The sequence below is a fragment of the Amblyomma maculatum genome, unplaced genomic scaffold, assembly GCF_055883805.1.
Source record: "Amblyomma maculatum isolate TAMU_Amacu unplaced genomic scaffold, ASM5588380v1 scaffold_20, whole genome shotgun sequence".
Lineage (NCBI taxonomy): Eukaryota > Metazoa > Arthropoda > Arachnida > Ixodida > Ixodidae > Amblyomma > Amblyomma maculatum.
Window position 1 is genome coordinate 4,367,466 of NW_028146745.1, and position 13,680 is coordinate 4,381,145.

The following is a 13,680-nucleotide window of genomic DNA, read 5'->3' on the forward strand; positions in this document are numbered from 1 at the left end:
GCTTGATGTACCCCGCAAAGGAAGTATTCAAGCTTTGTTAGCTTACAAGCACCTTCAGTAACAGGATGATGAAGTCTGAAGAGGTCCGGCGAAGTAGCAAGCTGTGTAAACGTTTGGTTTCATCATTGTTTTCTCACTGTACACAGTACCTGCAGCTAATCTATAAAAACAATTATCATGCCCATGCAATGCAAGATATCGTTAAGTTGCTGCCCCCACTGATAGCGAGCTGGGCTGGAAATGTCAACAGTGGAGCGATGTTTATGGCTATGGGATAAACTTCTCTCAAGAAAGGTTTTCCGTCTGCAATTGGTAATTTTCTTCCTTTTTTTGTGTGGCCATTAAATAAGCGTCCTCGGCTGCTCGCTGAATCTCGGTGGCAGTTCCACTCTGACGCGTGAACATTCTTGTGATCAAATCTAAGAGTTTCACAACAGCAACACTCGATGCGCGTTCTTCCATTGATAATTACGAACCAGCAAAATTGTATGGGTTTGCGAGCTGCCAATAAAAAGAGTAATAAAAACTTTCGGCGCATATACGTAGCACCTTGAGGCAGACCGGCTTTATCAAGCGCGCTTACTTTGTCCGATCATGCAAAATGCGGGAAGCCATGACGGATAGCGTTCTGGCGTACACAGTTTAAGGTCTCCAACTGAGTCGAAGATCCCAGGTTATCATCTAGATTTAACCTAATAAACGTCTTCATATTTCCACCGTAAAATTGGTCACAATGAGATAGAAAGGTTGGTTGCATGTCGCATTTTCACAGAGGTTACTCATAGTAGGACATTTTTTTATTGGATAGCGCTGGCAGCTTAGAACAGGTTCACATCAATTTGTGTACAAAAGCTGCACGCGGGAATGAGTAAATGGTATGAAAATGACACACGGAATTCGCGACTATGTAATTAAGTGGCTATGCATTAGGCTACCATGGCCGCTGAACAGCCTCGAATTGTTCACAGCCGGGTCACATTTTATTGTGACGAACAGCTGGACCCGAATGCAACATCACGGAGGAGGAGAAGGAGGAAACAACTTTATTTAACGCATTATATTAAGCGTTAAGAATGTCCTGGGCTAGGGTCACCAAGACCAACTGATCTTGCAGCTGGTCAGAGGCTAACCAAGTCCGCCACGTTGGGGGAGGAGAGTGTGGAAAGTGAGGAGATTGGAGGGCGACAGGGCATGAAAAGATGCAATGCTCCAAAATGCGAGCTCTCCAATTGAGTGGCCTTGAACCACCGTCACTATATGTTTTTCGAGTGCTGACATGGTCACACTAGACATGACAGTATATGCTAATTCTTGCTGCCAAATTGTGCGAAGTGGAGCTGTTATATCCTTAAAATAAAAGGCTTCTACCACGCTGACGCCTCCCTCAAAGCGTAGCCAGGCGCATCTCTCCGCGCGCGGCTGTCCCCGAACGGGGCGCCACGGCGGTGCGGCTGGAAGTAGGCGCCTCCTGCCGGTTTCGGGCGACGTAGCAGGCCACACCTAGTGCGCTTCCATCGAGCGGCCGTGCCAGTGGTAAAGATATTGGTGCCATGGTCGCCCAACAGCAGACGGGCCGCACTCGCGTCATTGTGTATGTCCGTCGCCTCCTTTCAGCGGCTGAGCAGAATTATCCGATCTGAAAACGTGAGGGCTTAGCCCTCATAAGGGCCAATAAAAAGTTTAGCCCTTACTTGTTTAGTAACCCTGCATTCTTCATCATCGACCACCACGCCTTATGTTAGCTTTCTACGCTGTAGAACCCTACTGGTCATCTCAGGAGTTTGGAGCTGCGTCTTCCGGAACACTCTTTTTCTGTCGCCCACAAGTCCGGCCGGCTACACACTGATGCCGATTGCCTGTCCCGCAAACCGGTAGAGCCGCCTCCTGAAAGCGCGTGTGACGATTACACCCGTGTATTGTCCATCTCTCACCTTTTAAACATATGTTATGAGCAGCGCTTAGACTCAAGCTTTGCGGCATAATCAACTACCTCAGCCCTGATCATCCAGACGTTACACTTGCTTTTTTGTGCTCCACGACGGCACTTTATATCAGCGGAATATGCCACCAGATGGCGCTTAGCTTCTGTTCGTGGTCCCCGACCACCTGCTCAGCAGCTCCACGACGCGCCCACTGCGGGTCAGCTTGGTGTATCTCGTACGCACGACAGCGTTTACAGACGCTTCTTTTGGCCAGGCCTCTGCCGCTCTGTTCGTCGTTGCGTGGCTCCTTGTGAGAGGCATCAGCGGCGGCAGATGCCCTCGGTTGTCCCTTCTGGATCCTTAGAGCCGATCGACATCCTAATGAACCCCTTTTCCAGAGTTGGATTTGATCTCCTCGTGCCTTTCCTTCTGTCTGCTTCGGGAAATATACTGCGGTGGCAACGGACTATACTGAGCGCTACACCATACACGAGCGATACCCACCAGCTGTGCAACTGCCGTAGCTGCGTGTCTCCTCCGCGACGTTATCCTGCTCCATGGTGCTCCACGATAGCTGCTCACTGACCATGGCCGTTGTTTTCTTGCTCGAGTAGTCGAAAAATTTCTCCGATACTGCTTCATTAAGTACTACTTCACCACCGCTTACCACCCACAAACGAATGGCCCCACCGAACGCCTCAATTGCACACTAACGGACATGCTGTCAATGTATGTATCGGCTTATCACCTTGACTGGGATATTACTTCACCGTTTGTAACCTTTGCGCATAATTCTTCCCGTCATGATACAATGGGCTAATTGCTGTTCTATCTTCCGTTCGGCCGTTACCCTTCTCTTCCGTTTGACAGCGTACTGCCTCCCGCCGCCAATGCAACCTCCTATGTTCGTGACGCCATATTGTGACCTAACGCCGCCCGTATTATTGCTCGCCGCGGACTGGCTTTCTCCCAAAACTCCCCAAAACGCGCCATGATTCTTGTTATTAGGATGTCCAATACTATTCGGATTCTTTCGTCTTGCTCTGGACTCCTGCTCGTAGAGTTGGGCTCTGTGACGAGCTCTTGACGCGCTACACAGGCCTCTACCATGTTTTATGGCCAGACACTTCCGTGACATACCAGATCACCCCTGAGTAACCACACTACAGTTCGATATGTTACGTTCCGTAATCGTTTATGTCGCTCGCATATAGCCGTTCCACTCCAGCGGTAGTTTCCCGACTCAGTATGCACGGGAACTGTGCTTTTCGTGACGAGGTAACGTTACGTATATGCCATTTACGAGGACCACGATGGACAACAAAGAGACGATGATGCTGAATCAACGATTGGTGCTTGCCAGAACACTTATGTCTGCCATCAGCTGAGGTGTTGTCCTGAACTAACCTTCTGCCGCGTATCAATATCGAATGGCCCGCGTCCCCTGCTAAGCTGTACGTCGTCGATGGACTTCACTATACCACCCACGCATTCATTATGACCACGCTGGGCTCTGACAGCCTGTGCATCTTGGTTCATCGGGCGGCAGCCTTGCATGACACCGCCAGCCGTCGCGAGGTTCTTGCTGCCGCCAGGACATCCGCAGCATCCCAGTATGCTGACAGCCCATGCATAGATTTCTAGAACCATCCCTTTCCTTTTCTGCCAGTGCATATCTGCGTCATCGGGGACTTGATCGCACAGGTTGACACCGTTCAGCAGACGGCATTGCTCCAACGTCATGCACCGGTCCCTCTGAGTAAATGTACCTCATCTCCACTGCAAAGGCTTTGGAAAAAGCGCCGCTCCCGTTGGTACAGTTAATCTCTGCCTCCGCACTGAGGCTGACAGCAAGGTGCTGGTGGGCGTGCCGGTGTTTGCGGACTTTCCTGCTGAACTCATCTTGGCTGTGGACTGCCTCATGCCCGAGGTCGGGGCTCTATCAATTCACAATGATGACGTGCTGCTCCGCTCGTGCCGTGAGGCTCTTAAAAGTGAGGCTAACCGCATGTAACGCCAACAGGACGCGGTGCAGCACCCAACGAAAGCTTCTGCTTTCCGAGAGCGGACGAGTGAAACAGTGAAGTGGTTTAACATGACCGGCAGCTACGGCTTCATCGCACCGACACTGGCGAGGACATTTGCGCCCACCGCACCGCACCACAGCACTCCCGCAAACTTCGGCGCATTCGAAAAGGGCAGGAAGTTGGTAAGAACTGATTCCAAGAGTAAAAGGCCTCACAGCTGCCAATGTATGTGCGCTTGACATGCACAGAAACGTCACGCGTTTGTCGGGAAGGAACGAGCCCATACCTGCCAGCATACGCAAGGACGCTCTTCACGGCACGGTGCTTCCGGTGGAATTGGTGGCAGCAGCAACAACCATTGCGGTGCAGCTTCGTCCATTTCTGTAACCACTATGGATGCCTTACAACAGTAGTTCTAGGTCAGGGCGAACCATTGGAAAACGCTAAATAATAACTAACCAACAGCATGTAACTGGCATTGGAGAAACTTTCAGAAGCATGACTACTCTAAACAAGGTCTTGGCGGAACGCCCAAGTTACCACTGCGCAAAGCATCCCGCCCAAAGAACAACGAGCAATGCTTCACACATTGAACCAGACAATTTGCAAAGGTTATGGATGCAAATACAGTCCAGCCCACTTATAACGATCTTGATCTTCACGTGGCATTTGTTCGCTGTATCCAAAGTTCGTAGTAAGTGGATCACCTCTAATAAGTGCAAAAAGAGCAAGCGAGACGAAAGTTTACTTTATTTTCGAAAAGCGTCCGTGATGCATGTCTGCTTATTCAAAGCTGATCACATCACTGCCGTTTCTAATCTTTCCAGCGCGGTAATATGTTCATCGTCAAGGCCTCTGCTGCACACGAGTTCTTTAAGCGACGCGATTTAACCGATCGCGGTTGAAGCGGTCATAGCAACTGGCGGTAGTGCAGCATCCTCTTCATCGTCCTCGTCGGTCTCTCGGCAGTCAGGAAGGGCTCGCACTTCACGCACAATAGCTTCGTCAGTGCATGGCTCCGCAATGTTGGCGTCGTCATCAGCAGAAACGAAATCGTCCCAGGCAACGTCATGTCCGGTCAGCTGCGTGTCAATGATTCGTTGCCACAAGTCCTCGTGCGACCGGCCTTCCGGTGGGTGATCTATGGTGTCTTCGGTGCCTGGGCCTATAAACCCCGCCTTGCAGAAGCAATATGCTATGCACTCCGCGGTGAGTTCCATACACACCGCTTTCAACATCTCAACGGCGGCAAGCAAGCAGATTCGAACTTGCATGGCAGCATCAATCGCGATCAACAATCGTTGGATGACGCGCCGCCGGTAGCACACCTTGAACGCATGAATGATGCCAATGTCCAGCGGCTGAATTTTGCAGGTTGCATTGGAAAGCAAGAAGAGCCCTGTCACCACTCTCAAGGAAGGCTGCACATGGTGCGCCGCACAGTTATCCAGCACGAGCAGGACCTTCCTGTTTTTTTGTGCCATGTCGCGGTCGAACTCGACAAGCCACTCGGCAAATAAGTCACGACTCAGCCAGGCTTTTGTATTGTTCCTGTAGCGTACGGGCACGTAGCTTCCAAAGTATCGCGGCTTACGTGACTTGTCAATGACAAGAGGCAGCCGCCGGTCACTGCCGTCCATATTGACCACACAAGAACAGTTATGCGCAACTCGCTGTTCTTCCCTCCTGCGCACTTGTCGCCTTTCAAAACACGCGTTTTAGATGGCAACATCTGATAAAACAACGCAGTCTCGTCGGCATTGTAAACGTCCCGCGGAGCATAGCTCGTTGTTGATGGGAGGTTGTCGGAAAGCCACTCATCGAGGTCCTCGTTGTTCACAGACGCGGCCTCGCCGACGACCGCCTTGAAAGCAATTCCGTGGTGAGCCCTAAACCGTTGGAGCCATCCATTGCCTGGGCTGATATCGGGAAGTCCAAAAGGAAGGCGAAGTCATTAGCCTTGGAGAGCATCAGCGGTCCACTGATCGGAACGTTGCGAGACCGGGCGTCAGCGAACCACTTCAGCAGTGCGTCCTCAACGTCCGCGTAGGTCGCCTTCCGAAGGCGCTTTCTAGTCTTCGGGTCGGCATTCACGGTAGCACCAAGAATCTTTTCCTTGCTCTTAGCAATGGTTGAAACGGTCGATTTCGACAGTCCGTACTACTTGACCAGTTCGCAGTTTTTTGCACCTTGAGCAAGTTCATTAACAATGACCATCTTCGTTGCGATGTCGGCAGCTTTCCTTTTAGCACCTGAAGAGGTCGGCGTATAGTCCTCCATCGCACCAGGCGCAAGTCAAGCCCTTGGGCTCGCTCGTTGAGGCAGCCTTCCACTCCCCGATCTGGGAAAGGCACGGATGCGGCAACGATGTCAACGCAGTGCCATCGCACAGAAAGAATCGACGGCGCAATGCCCTCAGCGCGGGGTGGCAAAGGAGCAACAAATGGAGAACCGGTTTGATCCAGTAGAGCAGGCGCCTGACTTTCCGGATTGGCTGACGCAGCTCATGTGGATGCATCACAGCGACACGGGCGGCGCCACTTTCTCTTTCGTCACCGCGCGCACGCGCTTCTTCGTTTTTAGTTTTCAACGTGCGCCTTTTCTTTTTGTACTTTATTTTACCCGCAAAGGGAGCGCCGGGGGACGCTTTGTGCGCTCTGTGTTTGCGTCGTGTCAGAGGAACACAAAGTGCGCAAAATTCGCCTTCGCGGGTTCGCAGTCGAGCGAAACCGCGCCAAACACCGCCGGCTTGGTCAGCTACGGGGTCCCGACAGCTTCGCGTTCGCTCTAACCGAGTGTTGTGGCCACAACAGTTCCTTCTGTGTGAGACACTGTGCCATTTCCCCAATATATATTTTGACGGTAGCACCGCCCTCGTTCGTACTAAGCGAGCGTTCGTTATATCTGCGGCTGATATAAGTGGGCTGGACTGTATCATACCTCCGCAGGAGGACAGCCCGAAAAAAAGACGCCATGCGCAAAAGATGCGACGGCAGCGACGTGGAGGTGCTACAGTGAAGGACCGCAGTCGTAGCGGAGTGTGATGTACCTAGGCGACAACCAAGTGAAGAGTGCAGGAGCGCAGCAGAAGACGATGAAGAGAGAATAGAGATGGGCATGCTGAAAAGGGTCATGTCCCTGCTGGTTCTCTTTTACAATGTGTATTTATTTATGTTTCTGTGTGTGTGTGTCATGACATGACATTACAGGAAGACTAGAGGCACTTTGATAGCCATCAAGCATCATTCAAATCTTATGCTATCGAGACAGTTTCACCGCTCTAGATTGTCTGGACAGCCTGTACTTGGTCTAAACAAAAGATGCTGATAGGTACCGATTATCTAATGCCTGAGTACAATCACCGCTTGGCGGCGAGGGTGACAAGTGACGAAGACGCCACTTTTATGTCGACGCCCCTGACGAAGACGCCTTCGATGATCATGCGCCCAGATGGCAAAATGACACTGCCGCCCAGCCAAATCACAACCGCGTGCGCCAGACACGACTTCGGTGCATGACGAAGCCGATATCGAAAGAGGCCAACATGCAATACGACTACACAAACATGCGATCTCTAAGTTGCTGTCGACGTTACCGCCTTCGTAGACACAGGAGCCGACTACTCAGTCATCATTGGACCGCTTGCAGCCCAGCTCAAGGAGGCAACGACCGCCGGAGACAGCCCGCTGATTCGCACAGCTGCTGGTAACCACATTAATTCATTAGAGTGATGCACTGCAGGTGACCATAAATGGACGTCATTAACCTGCGAGCCTCGTGGTCCTAGAGCTCTGTTAGGACGACGTGATTTTGTGCGGGTACATTCTGAATGAACATAAGGCGATCATCGACCTTCGCTCGAAGCTGACCCAGCTTTCTATGGATAAAGCTATGCCTTGTGTGGCATTTTCGGTAAATTACGCTGCGCTAAACGCCCCCGAAGAAATGCTGAGCATATCGGCCCGGTCAAGGATTGTCGTCTCCGAAGCTACCAAGGAAATCAAAAGCACTGAAAGTGTCATCGAAAGAAACGCTAGTTTCTTCTGGAGTTGGGACCAGGAATTACAAGTGGCGCAGCGCAGTTCCGACATGGACAAGCTCAAGAGCGAAGAATACAGCATCTAAAGGGACGATGAACGCTTTTCTGGAAGACCTAGCGGACATCAGAGATGTCTTCGCCCTCCCCAGGCAACCCGCTCACGACGCACCGAACCGTGTCTGGCAACCTCCGTTCCCATCAACCCAGCAATACCTAGGCATAGACAAGACTGAATTCACATTCTTGAAAGCTACAGCGAGTGATTTTCGAATCTGCGACAATGTTGGCCAAACGCCGTATTATCGCGGACTAACATGCCACACCTATTCGACAGTCCCCACCGCGCATCTGTGCGAGAGCGCCAGTCCTTAAGAGATGTAGTTGAAGGAATACTTCACAATAACGTTATCCAGTCTTTAAGGGCTCCTGCGCGGCACCATTATTGTTATTGAAGAAAACGGAATAATTCGCTTCTGTGTTAATTACCACCGCTTGAGCAACGTCGCGAAAGATTGCTAGCCGCTACCTCGCGTTGGCAACACTATAGACCGTGTCTGCAGCAGTATGTATCCTCGTCCATTTTCTTCAAGAGCGAGTACTAGCAAATTTAGGTCGTCAAAAGATACCGCGAGAAGACGTCGTTCTTCACACCCGACGACCTCCTCGCGTTCAAAGTAATGTCATTCGAACTATCCTTCCCTCACGCCACATTTTCCTGAGTAACGGATCCGGTATCGGCTTGCCAAAAGCGGAAAGTTTGTCTGGTATACTTACGCGACGTCACTGCCTTCTCTTCGAAATTTGACGGCCACCTAAGGATTCGAACAGCACTCGACATAGTCAATGCTGAAAGAAGAGAAGCGTCACTTCGCCTACGACGTGTCACTTCGCTTGTTTCTGGGGCATACGAAAAAAACGAAAGGAGTTCATCCAGACAAGCAGAAAACCACTGCGATCGCACACTTTTCAGTGCCTACCAACACAACACCTGTGCGACGATTATTTGGGCTATGTGCTTTCTACCGCCGCTTTCTCAGGAACTTTTCGCGCATCGCTGAACAAGTTATACAGCTTACGTACCTTTTTATAGAACGCACCGCAATCAGAAGCCTTCAACGAACTTGAGCGCCGTTTACAGCCCCCTCTTTGCCTAGGTCACTTTGAGGAAAGCGCTGAGACTGAAATTCATACCCGCAAGAAAGGTATCGCGTACGACAGCAAGTCCCTCTCAAAAAAACCTAAGCCTATTACTCAACGGCAGAGCAGGCGCACTTAGTGATCATGTGGGCCATTTTAAGATTCCGACCATGCCTATAAGGTCTAGCTATCGACGTAGTAAGCGATCAACATGCGCTGCTGTCTAGCCAGTATGAAATCCTCTCCTGCCGCCTTGCCTGCTGACGCCTTTGGCTTCAAGAATTTGACATTTCTGTAGCCTGTAAGTCTAGCCGCAACCATTCCGACGCAGACTGCTTATCCCGAGCCCTCGTCAAGAACATTGCATGTAATTGAGTTTTATAGTTTATTTGATATTTCTGAGCTTATTTTGTATTCAGCGCCACTAAGATTACAACTATCGCATAGTTCAAAAACCATCAGTCAGGAGCCCTGTGGTCGCTAGCGCAAGCTTGCCCAGCGATTTTGTGACTGAAATCAAAAGTGTAGAGTTCATTGCAGTGCTTTGCCATGGCCGGCAACTCGTTAGTTGCCTACGGCCTTGGCTTTTACCACCTCTACGTGCTGATTGTAATGTCATACATTATACTATGTATATTCTCGCTCTTTGCTTGCGATCTGCTAAACGGGTGGTAAATTTTTCCCTTGGTTTTCTACAAAGCGTTTCAAACAGATTGCGGCGTTTTCTAAAACAATTCAAACGGTATGAACTTTGGCTACCACATTTGTCTCTTGAAATGCACAAAAAGTAGTGTACCCTCATTAATCAAGCACGGACCTTTCTGTTTTCTGCTGACTTTTCAAGCTCATTTCGGTCATCAGCGACCTTTGTCGTGCAAAGGAGGGGAATTTTAGACAACTTATTCTGCGCCTGTATAATTTTACATCCAGAACGACGAAGCCGATCTAGCTAACCGTACTTCCGAGCTCGCCGCATACTGGCGTATTGAGGTAAGTAACATCATTGAAACCCATGACTGTGTTTGACGACGTCTTAGTGAATATTTCTTATTTAGATACGCATAGAAATGATAGAGCAATATTACTCGGTCCATAGACTCATTATTTAGAAACTTAAAAAGCCATGCTCTATAAATAAAATGAAAATCATGACATTCTCTCATATTTCTTTTCACGTATTGCCTTTTTACCGCCCATTCAGATCACCTCTAAGATCTTTACTGAAAATGCGTTCAGGCTAAAGTATTTTACTTGCCCGTTTAAGGCATATGCTCTGCAGGTATTCATTGTGACGTTGCATGCAAACAAAGTAAATAATGGAATGCTTTTAAAACATTTTACACTAAAAGTCCGGCCTCGAAAAGTGTATCGAGCCACGTTAAACAGGTTTTAATATAGTATAGTACATAGCCAGAAAATGTGATCAGATAAGAGCAAAAATTATAGACTGGAACATGCCGCAATGCTAGGCATGAAATTGACAGAGGTCATCTCAGAAGAACCACATTTTGCTTTGATATATGAGTGGCATCGACGAAAGTTTGTTGATAAAAACGTATACTGTCATCTCTACAATGAGTGCGGGTCTGCGTGTAGGGTAGGAAACGATGGAAGACAACACCTTCTAAGGCTTACATTGTACTGTGGAGAACGCCATTTAACTGCTGCATATTCATTACAGCCACCCTAAAATGCTGTAGAATTTTTTTTTTTATTTCTTCTACCAATTTTGAACCCCGCCGCTGTAGTGCAGTTAGGGCGCTCGACTGCTGCACCCAAGGCTGCAGGATCGAATCCCTGCAGCGGCGGCCGCTTGAGAAAAGCAAGACGCTCCTGCCCAACAACAGTGCATGTTAAATAACTTCAGGCGGTAGGAATTACTGCGTAGTTCCCATAGTCTGAGTCCCTTTAGGTTGTTAAACCCCATAACCATATTTTGGGATTAGAATTTGGAGATCAGATCACTGCGTGTACAAGCTTAGGTAGCACAGTACACTTTTAATCAAGTCCGTCAATAGCCCTGCCATCTGCGTAAAAATCGGGGACAACTTCAGATGTCTCTAAGCAGTTCACGTGTGCTGAACGCTGTGTAAGCGGCCTTGCTTCAAGATACGCCGATTCTACGCAGTAGAAAGCGTAACTGTCTTTTTTTTTAAATAATCAATGCATTTTAGTGCTGCGCACAGGATAAATAAAAGGGCATTGTTTTTACTACCCATCGACGAGTTTCCCCTTGAAAAGAAAGCAACTTTTTTTGTACCGGGAAGCTCTTAAGCCAGGTTTTCGAGTTAACGGATGCTGTGCACATGCACATAGTAATAACTACACAATATACCCTAAATTATTGGCATAAAAATTACACTATTGTATTTAGGTTCGCTTAAGAGCTTAATGATGAAAGCCTTTCCTCCTTGTTTTCTTCCTCATCATCTGTATACCTCTTCTCTTCTTCCTCTATCTTGCGTGTGTGTGAACTCTCTATAATTTCTTCTCTTCAGATTCGTCATCAGAACCTATTACGACATCTTTACGGAGGAAATGATGTTCATGTCAGAATCTATTGCAATGTTTCGCTGATATATTCTCGCGAACCCATCTCGCAGACCCATGGTATTCACCATAAGCCTAAAAATGTTTTCGCATTAAAAGAACAAAAATGAAAATGAAACTCGTGACCATGCGGCACCAAGTAGGCACGACCACCCCGACACCATACATCGGCTTGATGAAGCTGTTATTTGTCTTCAACATATGCTTTTGATTTCAACTATAAATGAACATGCGTGACAGAAAGGTGTGAGCATATTTCATTCACTATAAATTTTATAATCCTATGAATCCTGTAAACTGTTATATACCACACGCCAGACACTATCCACCTAGTTCTTTGACCGTACAAAATTGCAAGGTGGGCGAATCGTCTCCTTTTAGGGAGGCTTCCATAAGGCCAGAAAGCAGCGGCGTCTCATTATCTTTTTACATCTTTAGGCAAGGCTGTTGGTTCTTGAGGAGATGAGTCCGTATAAGCTTCATTATTAATTCACGCCTGCGAGAGAATAGAGACAAGAAAGGTCGTTTGCGAGCCTAGGATACTCTGGCGATGTTTAGATATGTCTATTTTTTATAAGGGCAGCGAGCGAGAGAGGTTTGTGACCTAGTAATGTGCCGTCGAGCAATGTCACTCTTCACACGTAAAAACGCCGACCACACCCAGGTGGGCAATAGTGTCCCTTTCCTGTTGCTTTCAGCAGCTCGTTAAAAATAGCACGGCAATTATCGCCGCTAAGACTCTAAAAATCTTTCAGGTGCACGCCCTTATTGAAGCTTAACAAAGCATCCCCCCATCAAGCTTGTGATGATATGGGTGAAAACGACAGTTCATCGGACAGTTCTTCGTCAGCCAAGACAAGGATACCGAAAACGCTTGTTTCATTTTATAGGCCTTGCCCGCCTCTCTTCCTGTGGCGCTGCATTAATCAGGCTTTTCCGGTGCGTCGGTGAATCAAAGCAGGAGCGGGGCGGCGGTCGTGTCGTGGGGGATAAGAGTGCTTAGGTGCTCTTCATCTAGAAATCATTTTTGGCATATGTTTTGGTTTCTATAGTGTTTGGCAAATAATGGCCCGAGGCTGTGTTCATCTGATTAAGGAAGTGCGAGCCCCGTATGAGTGTCATTTGGTTAATTGATTTAAAGGGCCAAAGGAAATCATAACCCATTGCTTTATCGAGTCCCTTTATCGATCTCACATAAACAATGAAAAGGCAGTGTAAAGAATTTATAAAGAAAGAGAAGAAATACCGAGCTCTTGCCTCCGAAAGAGCAGCCAGCAAAAGTCAGCGCGTTCCTAGGTATAGGCATGGTCCACTTTCCCGGAACGACCGGGGAACGCGCGATTGGGAACAAGGGTCGGCGTGGCACCCCGCTGAGGAGAAGGAGGGGCCTGGGCCGGCAACGGGGAGGCTGTGCGCACGTGCGGGGTGCGAGTGCTGCTGGGAACGACTGGCCGAGAGAGAGAAGAGGGGACGAGACAGTGTGGAACGCACCCTTCGTCGGAGAAAGACTCGTGTAAACATTGATGAATATATCCAGTGTTTTTGTTACCGTTAAAGAGCTTTTGTCCGCGTGTGATTTCTTCACTTTTATTCGAATCCCCTAAAGTTAAAAATTGTAGTAACAAAGTTCAGTCAAATATCAAATCAACAACTACTACATGGTGCCGAAACCCGGGATGAGAAGTTAGTGGCGAAATCTGAAAAGACCGCGACGGACCAAAATGTAAAAGCTCACAGCGAAGAGGGGAAGTCGACGAGGGCAGAACACGATTATCATCAACGAGGCCACAACAGCACTGCCGACAGCCAACGCCCAACAGTTGACAGCTCTGCTTCACAGACTGGAAGTCAGCAATGATGAGCTGCGGAAGATCAACGACGAGTTGGAGAACTATCTACCGGAGGAAGCGTTCGAGACCGAGTTTACAGAAAGCGTCGAATACGACGACCGGGCCATAAACCTCATCGGCCAACTGAGGGCTCGAATCGCAGCTTCACAACAGAC

At 48.8% G+C, this 13,680-nt stretch overlaps 1 protein-coding gene and 1 pseudogene across 1 annotated transcript in view; one reads left to right on the forward strand and one right to left on the reverse strand.

Annotated features, from left to right (window-relative positions):
* Positions 1-4,698: 4,698 nt before the first annotated feature.
* LOC146171542 (uncharacterized) lies at positions 4,699-5,330 on the reverse strand (annotated as a pseudogene).
* A 4,546-nt stretch (positions 5,331-9,876) lies between these two features.
* Positions 9,877-13,680, forward strand: part of LOC146171543 (uncharacterized) — a 146,822-nt gene continuing 143,018 nt past the window's right edge. Inside the window, exon 1 of the mRNA XM_084586480.1 lies at positions 9,877-10,115. The gene's annotated coding sequence lies outside the window, so the exon portion shown is untranslated. The remainder of the gene's footprint in view (positions 10,116-13,680) is intronic.